Source organism: Monodon monoceros, unplaced genomic scaffold (assembly GCF_005190385.1).
Source record: "Monodon monoceros isolate NGI ecotype Baffin Bay Population unplaced genomic scaffold, NGI_Narwhal_1 Super_Scaffold_21, whole genome shotgun sequence".
In the NCBI taxonomy this organism is placed as follows: Eukaryota; Metazoa; Chordata; class Mammalia; order Artiodactyla; family Monodontidae; genus Monodon; species Monodon monoceros.
Window position 1 is genome coordinate 38,187,660 of NW_021703778.1, and position 13,440 is coordinate 38,201,099.

The window sequence follows — 13,440 nt, forward strand, 5'->3', positions numbered from 1 at the left end:
ATTTGGAAAAAGGGTCTTTGCAGATGTATTTAAGGTAAGGATCTTAAGATGAGATCATCCCTGATTATCCACAGGGGCCCTAAATCCAGTAACAAGTGTCCTTATAAGAGACAGAAGAGGCAGAAACACACAGGGAAAAAGCCATGTGACATGGAGGCAGAGCTTGCAGTGATGCAGCCACAACCCAAGGAATGCCTGGAGCCACCAGAAGCCGGGAGAGGCGAGGATGCACTCTCAACCTTGAGCCTTTGGAGGGAGCGTGGCCCAACCAACACCTTGATTTTGCATTCTGGCTTCCAGAGCTGTGAGAGAATAAATTTCTGTTGTTTTAAACCACCAAGTTTGTGGCTTGTTATTTATATTTATTTATTTATTTATTTGTGCAGTCACAGGAAACTAATACCACACTTAAAAAACAGAACTCTTGCTAAGTGCTCGGTGAGTTAGCGACTATTATATAAGGGTTAGCTATGATCTTGTTTGCTAGGTGGTGTGAACTGCAGTCCAGGGTGTGCTGGGCCACAGACCCCTTCGGGCCTTACTTTGAGACTAGGGAGGGCTCTGCAGCTTTGGAAAGGATGTGGTGGCCCACGCTTCTATCCCCAGAGGACACCCCTTCCCAGGGAACCAGGGATTGACCCAGAATTTCAGTCGACCTCTGGACTTGGGTCAGGTCCCCCAGCATCATGGAACATCTGGTCACAGGGAGATGCTCCGAGGAGCTCTTCTATCAGGGCCCAGGTCTGGGGCTGCTGCTTTGAGGGCCTTTGGGACAGTGAGGACGTTCAGCCCACACTGCCCAGGGACAGAGGGGGAGCTCTGACCTGGTACGCCCGAGGCCGGCTGATTCAGGGACCTCACCCTTGTCTGCTCATCTCCTTGGCAGGCCATGCACGAGGCCCTGGCCGGAAATGCGGCCTCCAGCTGTGTTCAGTTGTGGTGGCTTTGTTCTTGGGGGACCACGAGGCTGAAATTCAAGGAATTTCCAAATGGAAATTGGAAGCAGCTGCTACACACAGTCAGGGCTTTCTATTGTCAGACTTGATTTTAAGTCATTAAATACATTACCTTGTTAATCTTTACGACCACCCCATGCTGTGCGTGCTATTACTTTGTTGCTCTTCTTAGGCATGGATCCAGGTTTGTGAGGCTCTGAAGCTTATAAAATTGGGGGGCCCTCTTTAAAAAAATTAAATTGCAATTATATAATAATAAATACAAAATTAGGTCCAGAACCTTGACAAATGAAGGGTGGCAAAGCTTCCTTAGCTTTGCAAATGCAGAAATTAAATCTACAAGAGGCTATTTGCTCAAGGTCACGCAGCCTGTAATCAGCAAAGGGGGAATATAAAGCCAGCTCTGCCTGACTCTTCACCATCACACTGTGCTTCCCTGCAAATGAGAACACACACACGTAGCATCGAGTATGTGCCAGTACTGTTCTAAGCACTTTACATATTTTAAATCATTTAATTCTCACAACAACCCTGTGATGTACAAGTTATTTTTACTCCACACTTTTGTATCTGACATTGAGGCACAGAGAGGTTAAGTAATTTGCCCGAGGTCACACAGCAGTAGATGGGAACCCTAAGAGACTGGTTTGCTGAGACATACAGTTGGAGTTTGTGGTAAACAGAACCTAGAAGGTGACCTTGGGTCATCTTCAGTACCAAGTGCTCTTGAAAAACAAAACAAAACAACAACTGAACCTGAACCTCTTGTTTTATGGCTTCTCTAAGACCTTAACTTGTAACCCCAGCCAAAACCTTGGGTCTCAGCCTGAACTTACGGCAACTTTGTCAAGATCCAGGGTTTAAAAGAGAATAAACTGTACCTTAAAGAGATAGGGTGGTGAGTTTATCAGAACTCATCTTATTAAATGATATGTATCATATTCTTTTTAGTTTTTAAGATTTTTTTTTGATGTGGACCATTTTTAAAGTCTTTATTGAATTTGTTACAATATTGCTTCTGTTTTATGTTTTATTTTTCTTTTTTGGGCATGAGGTATGTCGGATCTTAGCTCCCCAACCAGGGATCGAACCCTCACCCACTGCACTGGAAGATGAAGTCTTAACCACTGGACCACCAGGGAAGTCCTTGTGTCATACTCTTTTTTTTTTTTTTTTTTGCCGTACGCGGGCCTCTCACTGTCGCGGCCTCTCCCGTTGCGGAGCACAGGCTCCGGACGCGCAGGCTCAGTGGCCATGGCTCACGGGCCCAGCCGCTCCGTGGCATGTACGATCTTCCCGGGCCAGGGCACGAACCCGTGTCCCCTGCATCGGCAGGCGGACTCTCAACCACTGCCCCACCAGGGAAGCCCCTGTGTCATACTCTTTGACCCAATCATTCTTATGGTAATCTGCTCTGAAGAAATCATCTTAAGGATGATGCTTTATGCATAAAAGTGTCAACTACAGAGTAAAAACTGGAAAATAATTCAAATGTTCCACAATAGCAGAATGGTTAACAAATCATGGATGAAGAATTGGACAACAAGCCGACGTGATGTTTACAGAGTTATGATAACATAGGAGAATACTTACATCATTAGTTTAGGCTTTAAAAATAGTTTATAAAATTATATATGTAGTTTATTAGTTATATATCAAGGCATAACACATTATTATAAAACATTGTGGCTTAAAACAACACAAACATTTATTATCCCACAGTTTGTGTGAGTTGGGAATCTGAGCACAGCTTAGCTGTGTCCTCTGCTTCTGAGTTCCTTGAGAAGCTACAAAGTGTCAATCAGAGCTGTGGTTTCATCCAAAGACTCAACCGTGGCAGGATCTGCTTCCAAGCTCACTCACATGGCTGTCGGTAGGACCTCAAGGCTGTTGGGATGAGGCTGCCCTCAGTTCCTTGCTGGGTGGCCCTCTCTATCAGGGCAAGCATATGAGAAGAGCCAGAGAGAGAGAGTGCCAGCAAGATGCAATTCAGTCCTTTATAACCTAATCTTGAAAATGACATTCTGGGAATTCCCTGGCGGTCCAGTGGTTAGGACTCCATGCTTTCACTGCTGAGGTGTGGGTTCAGTCCCTGGCTGGGGAGCTAAGATCCCACAAGCTGAGTGGTGTGGCCAAAGTAAAAAAAAAAAAAAAAAAAGAAAATGACATTCTATCACTTTTGTCATACTATATTCATTATAAGCAAGTCACCAGATCCAGTGCACACCCAAGCGGAGGAGATTACACAAGGGTGTGACCACCCAGAGGTGGGGGTCAATGAGGGCCATTTTAGAAGGCTGCCTATCACACATGGCACAATTTTTAACTTTGTCAAAATTGCATCCATAGGACAAAGATAAAAAGAACACAGGTGGCCGAATGATGATGTGGTTCCTTCTGGGTTAGAGGATTAAGATATTGTTTCTTTCCTTCTTAAAATGCTTCCATATTTTCTAAAGTCCTGATAAGGAGCATGTAATTCTTGTGAAAAGATGTTGCTCAGTTTTATTGACTGCCCAACCGGGGAAGAGTCTGACCACTGTGAAGCCATGCTCCTGTGTGGGGTAGAGTCAATGCGAGGGCAGTGGGCACAGGATCAGGCCACCTGTACGCATTGCCTTGGTCTTGCCCAGGGGTGGGAATGGAACATCCTGACTCTAAATTTGAGCAGCTGGCCCCAAAGGGAAGAGGTAAACTGACACCAATGAGTTGCGAGCAAGAATTCTGGGTGACCTCTGGCCCATCCTGGATGCTGCTAGGGGAGGACTGCAGAGGCTGGCTTTAGACCCCAGTACTCTCATCTGGAGGATGAGGGGCCAATTCCCCAAAGACAGAGCCTGCTGCCTTGGTCTCCCCAGCCGAATACACCAAACTCATTCTCAACTCATATCTTTGCTGTCATTGATCCTCCTTTGTGGAAGACCCTCTCCTTTTTTTCTCTGCTTCAAGGCTCAATTTAAGATCTACTTCCTCATGGGGCTAGATCACCCCTGGCAATCCCAACTATACAGTATAGACTTACACCAGTCATCCAACCTTTGGTCCTCTCTGTCTTGAAATGCCTCTTCTCCCCTTCTCTCTTGCAAAACAATAGTAGCTGATAGAGCTATTGGTCAGGTGCTTCCTCTGGACAGTTTACATGCCTTCTATGGATTATCTCATTTAATCCTCAAAACAAGCCAGGCAGCTGCTTGTATCAAATCCATTTTCCAGACAAGGAAGTGGAAGCTGAAAGCAGTGTAGTATCTGACTTGAGGCCACATAGCTGGGAAGCGGCAGGGCCAGGACTCCAAGAACATATACTAGTCTGCGTTTAACCTCTTTGTTCCTGACCTATCTTCAGATTAAGCTAGAAGCTCTAAGAGGTGCCTTAGACCTCTTGATGTCCCCAAGGCACAGCTGAATGGCTAGAACTAACTGGGCATGCAATGTCAGTGGAGAAGTGGGGAAGGGAGTGTGGGCATTTTGAAAAGGTTCATCTCCAGCTGATGCCGAGCTTGGAGTTGGGAGGAGAAACCACAGATAGAAATGTGTTCCCTCTGCAAATGGGCCTCTGGGGTGAACCTGGTCTGTCAGGAGGCTAGATTCTGGATCCAACCTCATTGCCGTTAGGCCCCAGCCCAAAGTCCTGCCTTGTTCAGCCAGGGCCTGGGCCCCTTGCTCTTCTGAAGGCTGACCTTGAAAGCCAGGTCATCATGGAAGGGTCTGACTTTTACTTGGTGCCAGTGTCTCCAAAGATCTTAATAGTTTTTCTAGTTTCTACAAAGGTTCCCAAGGCCCCTGGGAACAGGATTCCAGTCCAAGATCTGCCATCCATCACTTTTAGCTGTGAGACCTTGGACAGGTCCCTTCTGGACCTCAGGGTCACACCCGTGCCTGCTCTGCACCGTTCCTTGTTCAGCAGTGCGAGCCAGTGCACATGCGTGTGTGTGTGTGCGTGCGTGTGCTTTGTAAACCCCACACTCTTAACACCACTTCCTGTCACGCACTGGGCATCCTGCTGGCATTTTATTTATGTTAACTCACTTTACCCTCACAGCAATCCAGCGAGGTACTCACTGCTACCCTTGGGTGCTGTTTTCTAATTCAAATTCTATTTTTTAATATATAGTAATTGAAACAATTCAAAACTTTAAAGTTCCAAAAAGTACACTCTGAAAAGTCTCCCTCCCTCCCCTGATCCTCAGCCACCCAATTTCCTTTCCTAGCGGCAATTTTTTGTTTATCCTTCCAGAGTCGCTTCATGCACACACAAGCAAACGTGTGTAAATATCATGTCCCCTCCCCCGCCTTCTCCAGTGGTGTCACACTATCCATGCAGTCTGCTCCTCACCTCCTTTACTTTGCAATATACCCTCCCCTCATTATTTTAAATAAGAGGACACTGAGATTCCCGGGGTTACAGAGCCTGGATGGCTAATCAGGTCTCTTTGAATGCAAAGCCTGTGCTGATTCTGGGAGGGAGCATCCACTGGCCTGGGCCTCCTGGGTGTGCCTATTCAGGGCTTTTCCTCAATGGGCCTGGGCAGCTCTGATTGCCATACGTCCCGGTGCCAAGAGAGCTGGGAAAGAACCAACCAGTGGCCCAGCCTGACAGAAGGTTCTAGGACCTGGAGATAAAAGGGTTTTGTTCTCCTCCCCCTGAAGACTGGCAGAAGTTGGCCTGTCCGGCCATGCTGCCTTTCTCTCTGCTCTCTATAAGAGCAAAAACGTTTTCTCTTCCTGCCAAGACCTGATGGCAGTTCGGCGGGTCCTGTGGTGGTCCCTCCAAGGGCCCGGCTCCCACGCCTTACCTCCTTTTGATGGCCTTGCCGGCGATGGGCAGCCACAGGGATCCCTGCCAAGGCCTGGGGACCTGGCCTCCCTGGGAATGTGCATCTGCTCCATGTCTGGATCTAATTGCTGTGCTGGGAAGGAACTCTCCGTGCCCATGGTCTGCGCCAAGCGGACTTCTGGGGTTGGCATGGGGGTAGGAGGCCAGAGAGAGCTGGCTAGCCTGGCTGATGAGGAAATGTCATTGGAGTTAAGTGTGTTTCTCTGCTTTTCCCTACAAAGAGCCCCATTGGTGGCCTCTCTGTCACCTGCTGCCCCTCAGGCTCTCTGCTCCTCAACAACACTCAGTCTGAAAGGTCCACTGGGAGGCTGCAGGCGGCTTCCTTCCGGTGCACTTGCTTCCCAGGGAGCCTGCTCCCGTCCAAGCTCGCTGGCTGAGGGAGGGTGGCCGGGCTGGAGCCTGGGAGCTGCCCACTGCTGACGGTTCTGATGAGGTTTCTTCCTAGGAGAGCCAGTGTCGGAAACCAGGATCTATTCTTTTTGCCCTCAGAGCCTGGGCTTCCAAGCAAAACACCAGCAGCTATGTGCCCAAGCAAACAGCAGGTGGGAGGTTTGTCTGGGTTGTCCTCCCAACTGTGAAATGGGCACAATGAGGAGATCTGATGACTGCGGGGGAGGCCAGATGAAGCGGGGACGGGGGCAGGCTACAGCCCGAGTCTCTATGGGGGAAGTTTGGCTGGAAGAGCAGAAATAGGGGGCCTGCTGGAGGGTGGGGAGAGGAGAGGGCTTTGTGTTGCCTGGGGTCCACACTCGCCCCCGGGGGAAGCGGGCCCTTAAACTGGCATTAGGGAGACATACCCCTAGGCATCTTCAGCAGTGAGTCTGTCCTTTGAGGGATGGCAAGGAGGGGCATCCAGTGTTTGGAGTATAGGGCCTGCCCCCTGACAACTGAGCAGCACGATGTGGTCCGAGCCCACTTCAAGGGGCTGCTGGTGGCAGCTTGAGGTCACGCAGGCCGGAGATTTCAGTAGCAGCAGTGGGGAAAATGGTCAGGGTGATTGGTGTGGGCAAGAAAGGGCCTGTCGATTCTCTGGTTGGGGCAGGGGGGATGGCAGTGGCAGGACAGCAGGTTTGCAAGAATTCTCTCGGAAGTGCTGGGGAAGCCAACTGGGGACTGTCACTGTGAGGACACAGGAGCCAGGTGCCAGTGCTAACGTTGAAGGGGGAGGGCTTTGAGACACTCTTCCCTCCACATTCATCAGGGAGGTCTGGCAACTAGTGGGCATCCACTTGCTACTTCAAAGAGGAAATGGGTTCTCAGAGTTCTGCTGAGATCCCTGGCGTTGAAAGGCTTTAGAGCTGCAGCTGGGAGGCCTTATGGAGACAGGCATGGAGTGTGCGGTGTGCGATTCCAGCTGTTTGTCCGGTCTCTGAGACCCACTGTGGTCTTTGCTAGAGTGTGTCACGGGATCCCTGTCACCATCTGCCTTGTTAGCCTTGGATAAGCTTGCTTTCCCACTTGGCTTTGAGCCCCTTCTGGTCGCGTTTATGTCCCTTTGGAACTCAGCACCAGCCTGGAAGTTACTAAATGCTCAGCGTGAGGATGGAGAATTCAGTGAATCATCTGTAACTTTCCAGGGTCACTTTGCAAGGGTGGATAAGTAATCTGGATCAACTGTGGCTAGTAATTTGAGGAGTCCCTCCCCTCCTAATAGAAAAGAGGTCTTTTAGTAAATATAATAAGGCAGCAAAGTCAAGTTTAGAGGTGATGCGAAAGGTCTGCCTAAACAGCTGACTCTCACCTTGATGAATCTGACAGGGCCTCCTGCAGGCTACTAGGCCCCGCACATCATGTAGCTGGTCCTGGTTACCCCACCACAAAAATGGCAGAGCCACAGGTTCCATCTCACTTTGGAGGACTCAGAATTCCATGGCCTTCTCGTGTGCTAATGTTGCCTTGGGGCCAGCAGGCACTCAAAACCTCTTAATTTCCTCCTGCCCCTTCTTCTCCAAGTATCTGGGGAAGCTGGGCTGAGGTGAGGGAGAGCATCTTTGCAGAGCTGGGCAGGTGAAAGCACGCAGGTTCTGCCTTCTTCCTGCGTCTGCCCCCAAGTGAACGTCCCCATTTTCACATCCTGGGTTGCCACCTTAGAGCTGATGATTTTCACATCTATCTGTATGGATCAAATGGCTCTCAGGAGCTTTATTGCCAACTTCCTGGATGCCTTAGGACATCTCAGCTTTACATTCCCAAACACAAAGATCACCGGAAGAACGATCTCCCCCCTAACCCCCCCTCCACCCCCGAGATAGAGGGGCGAAGGAGGAGGAGGGCCACCCTCCGTTAAGGATGCAATTGCGCCTTTACAAGCAGTCACTTCAGAGCTCCAGCCGGCTCTTTGTGTGTGTAGCTGAGTGCAGCCTTTAAGGAGTCTGTTCTGGCTGGGACGCTTGCTTCCGCATCCTGGCAGCCCAAGGGGCTGGGGGCGGGGTGGTGTGAAGTTCTAACTCAGTATCTGAGGGTCCTTAGGGACATTGTTTTGTCCTCCTTAAGGGTTGGGTGGTGCTATTTCTGAGAACGAATGTTTGCCCTTTGGAAACCTGGGAGTATCTGATTCAGCAATGATGCACTGGATTAGTGGGAAAATGAAGAGGCTTTTCTGCAAGTCGCCTTGCTCGTGAGACCTTGAACAGGTCTGGGCTTGGTGGGCCAAATCTTCCCCAGCCAAAGGCCACCACACTGTCAGGAGTCCCCAGGGCATTAATCAGTATTCTAGATTCTAGAAAGACAAATAGACTCTAGAATCTTAATTCTAGAAAGACAAATAGCTTAGACCTGTGGAAATGCTGGGGAAGGAGTAGATTCTGGCTCCAGGCCTGTGTCTCAGGGAGTTCCTCAGCTGAGATTAGCAAACACTTGGAGAGTGAGGATGGGAGGGGTGCAAGGCTAGGAACTGGCACACCCCCCCCCCCACAAGGGTCCCCTGAGAAGGATTTAATGTTTTAGGATCAAGAGATTGGCAGTGCTAGGTAAGGGCTTTAGGAGCTCCAGGTCTTGTTGAGAACTGGAGGGTAAAACAAGATTCATTAGAAACCATTGTTGACAAGGAAAAAAACTTTTCCTCTATCCTTTTATGATCTGTTTCTGAGGGCCTGTGAATTAAACTGACAAAAGACAGATTAACAAGAATTTATTTACACACAGGAGTGCCCAGTGGTGAGTAACTCAAAGGGGGGTTACAATTAGGGGTTGTGTATTAACTTAGCAGGGGAGAGGGTAGAGGGAGAAAAGACTCCTATGGAAGGAATAGGTTTCTCTAGGAGAACTAAGGGGACATAAGAATGTTTGTGATATATTTGTCTGAAAAGGTGTGAGTGGTCTTTCTGTCTTCTTCAGAGCCCTAAAACTCCTCCAGAGAGGGGTTTATGGTAGGTTTACTCTTGGTCTCTTCCTGGGAGCAGACCCACCCCAAAGAGGGCATTTATGGCAATCCTCATTTCTCAAAATTTTCTGCTTTTAGTCATATCGGGAAGCTCCAAGAAGGCTTCTTTCTGCATCTACTGAGTTTCAGATGTCTTCAGCTTAAAATAATCTCTATACCAACTCTGAGGTTCTGAATGGGCCCTCACACCACCTGGCTTGGCAGTTGCTCAATAAATATTTTTGAATGACTGAATGAACACAGTAGGGATTAGGTAGGGAGGATGTTGATTGGTGGCAAAGCACGTGTGACACCGGGGATTGGGGCAGGAGATGTGGTCCAAATTCCCCTCTCTGGTGAGAAGGTTGCCCCGTACAGCTAAGCTGGGGTCCCTCTGGGCTCAGCAGCATACTTAGAGCCTGGCAAAGACTGGGTAGACCAACTTCTTCACTTGGCAACTTTACAAAAGTTCATCTGACATCTGCTAGGACTTGCGAGTTGAGTACTAAGAGGTTTTGGGGCCAGAGCTACAGAGTAGTAGGTTTGGAGCAAGCAATCAGAAATTTTAAGTCTGCTACTCAGTTCATTGAGAGTTAAATAACAAAACTCAACCAAGTAAATTTTAAAGATCTAATTAGCTTTATTGAACGATTCATAAATTGGGCAGCATCCCAGGTAGCAAGTAGAAAGGAGCTCTGCTGAGCTGGAGAAAAGGAAAGATTTTTAAAGGCAGAGAGGGGGCAGAAAAAGGAAATTATTAGCAAAAAATGCATTGTTTCAGGCAAGGTTGCCCTCCTAAGGGGAATGGAATATCTCATTAGTGCTGACCAGGTAATTTCAGGTTGGTTAAAGATTACATTCCTGGGGGAGGTTGTAACTGCAATTAGGTTAGGTATTAAGTCTTGGTTTGCTAAAATGGGGCTTTAACACAAGTGATTCCATTTTGGACCTGTTGTCTCATTTTTTTTAACAAGAGGGTTGACTTTTTCTTGGAAGAAATGGCAAAATGAGTGTCTGACAAATTCTCCTGGGGCTGCTGACTTGAAAAGGGGGCAGCAGTAGGAGAAAGAAGACAGGTCAGAGACAAGGAACCCCTACCCTTAAAGGGAGGTCCTTTCAGCTGGAGGATGAGAGAGTGTTGCTTGGGGGTGGGGGATGGGGGTGAGGTTAGCCCGTGACAAACCCTCCTGGGCCTGTGCTTTACTAACCACCCCTTGACCCTGCCCAACCTGGGGCTCTGGCTTCAACCATCCCTGGGTTGATTTCCAAGAAAGGACTTGATATTCTTCCGGAAATGGCCTTGCTCTAGACGCAGGCAAGAGATGGGTTGTCCAGATGTCCGGCTGGCTTTGAGCAGAGCCCTTTAAAAATAGATCTTTCCAAGGCATTTCTTCCACGTCCTTTCTGCTCTGCAGACCAAATCCCCAACCCCGGTGTGGGTATATTTCTTTTCCACACAAGATGCTCACTCGTAGAACTGCTCTGGACCAGCACGGCAACTTCCTTTCATGCCACTGACCTCCTGGGAAGGAGGAAAGGAAGCAAACTTTGAATGAAGAAAATAAATGTGCCTGATTAGCAGCTTAGTAGAGTCACCAGGCACCTAAGATGGGAAGCTGGAGCTCAAATCCAGGTCCCAGGTCTAAATCTTCTGTAAAACACCCAACTGCCTGTCTCAGAGGAGCAGACAAACCAGGTGGGGAGGCATCACAGGGTGCCACTCAACTGTGCACAGGACCATTGGCTGCTCTGAGCGTCGGAGCTTCAGGAGTTCAGAGAAGGGGAAATTAGTTAGGGTGGAGGGAGTCACCAGGGAAATTAGTGAGCACAGTGGTCAACAGAAGTCCCAACAGAAGTGAGGAAAATCACATAAAGGAACCTCAGAATTTGGCCCACCCATTTGGTTTCAGAGAGAAAACACTTTTACATTTTTAAACTGAAAGCATATTTATTCTCCAGCGCTGGCCCCTGGCCCTTGGCCTTTGGCTTAAAAACAAAAGAAGGTTGTTCATTCCCTGGGCTGAGATATTTGCTCATAGATCATGATGTGTGCTTTGAGCATGTGGTCTTGGAAAGGGGGTGTGCATTTGGAGAGTGTGAGGACGGGACTGCTGTGCTATTCTGCTCCAGCCCATGTGACGCCTGCATTCACAGATGCTGGAGAGCAGAAGAGGAGGGGCTGGACCAGGCAAACTCTTCCTTCCTCTCCACCTGGATGGAGTTGGGCAGTGTTGACAAATACGTAATTGTAAACCGGCATCTTAGAGAGAGCGTAGACCTCAGAGATCACCTGTCCTCACTGTGCCTCTCAAACACTGTCCCCCTGACACATGCCCTTTGCTTAAATCTCTCCAGTCACAGGGACCCCACTGCCTATAACACCAATCTGTCTCCCAATGCATACATAGCTGCTGTCATTGGAGAGCATTTGAGCACTTTCTGGATGCTCCAGGCTCATCTTACATTCTCCCTGTCCTAGAAACAGCCATTTCTCCAAGGAACTCTCATCCCTTTTATTGGCGAATGGTATTGGAGACCAAGGTCTGAGCACTGAGGTGCTCATTGCTACCAGGGTGTCACTGTTTCTAGTCCCTCTCAGCAGACAGAGCTAGGAAATAAACATATGTATTATAACCCTTGTATACACACATATCTATAATAATTTCTGTACCTACCCGTCTGTATCTAGGTTAAGTTAAACACGAAGTCCTACTGGTATCTCTGATTAATGTAGTACCATGTGGATTATTCCAGCCTCCTCCCTTGCTTATCTGTAACTTCCTTCTCCAACAGTGAGAAGTCTGACTCCTACCATCAACCATCCATTTACTTACTTGTTTAAGCCCCAGCATACATGTGCATGTTAACCAGAATCCCCATGAAAAACAGTTTTAGTGACTTTTATTGACTTTACTGACTAGGTTTCAGGGATTATGTACAGTTCCGTTTGTCTTTAGCCTTATAGTTTCCAGTCAAAACACTGTTTTCCAAAGTTACTTAGGTCAGTTCCTCTCCACTCCACTTCTCTCCTCATATAACAGCAACTCTCACTGATGTTTTGTCATACATTTGCAATAAAGTTAGATTCTTTTGTCACAATCTGGTGCCCCCCAGCATCCTGGTTGATTTTTTTAAATTTGCATATGTTAAATTTCACTCTTTGTGCTATAGTGTCTATGGATTTGGCAGTTGGGTAGCATCATGTATCTACCATCCTAGTATTATACAGAATATTCCATCACCTAAAAACTCCCCCATACTTCCCCTTTGCGGTTAACCACTCCTGCTTCCCCAAACCCCTGGCAACCACTCATCCATTTTTCATCCCTATAGTTTTACTTTTCCCAGAACGTTATGTGAATGAAATCATATAACATTTAGCTTTTTTGGTCTGTCTTCTCTATCTTAGCAAAACGCGTTTAAGATTCATCCGTGTTGTCGTGTGAATCAATATCTCAGTACTTTTTATCACAGATAACTATTCCATCATATGGTTACACCACAGTTTGCCAATTCACCTATTGAAGGACATCTTGGCTGCTTCCAGTTTTTGATGACTATGAATGAAGCTGCTGTAAACATTTGTGTACAGGTTTTCATGTTGACATATGTTTTAATTCACTTGGGTAAGCATCTAGAGTGTAACTGCTCCTGGGACATATGGTAAGTCTATATTAAACTTTATAAGAAACCACCAAACTGTCTTCCAAAATGGCTGTACCATCTTGCAGCCTCATGGGCAGTGAATGAGAGTTCCTGTTGCTCTGCATCGTTGTCAGCATTTGGTATGATCAAGTTTTGTTGGATTTTAGCCATTCCAGTAGGTCTGCAGTGGTATTAAATGGTTGTTTGTATTTTTATTTTCTTAGTGAAAAATTACGTTGAGCATCTCTTCATATGCTTATTTACCATCCATTTATCTCCTTTGTCAGTTTAGATTTTTTGCCCATTTAAAAAGCTGGATTGTGTGTTTTCTTATTTTTGAGTTTTAACAGTTCTTTATTCTGGATACATGTTCTTTACAACATATGTGATTTGCAAATGTTTTCTTAGTGTGAGGCTTGTCTTTAATTCTCTTAACAGTGTTTTCACAGAGCAAACTGTTTACTTTTGATAAAGTCCAACTTATCAATTTTTCTTTCATGGATCCTGCTTTTAGTATTGCATTTCAAGCTCATCACCCAAACAGAAGTCATGCAGACTTTCTTCTAGAAGTTTTCTAGTTTTCCATTTTAGAGTTAGGTCTATGATCCATTTTGAGTTAAATTTTGTATAAGATGTGAAGTTTA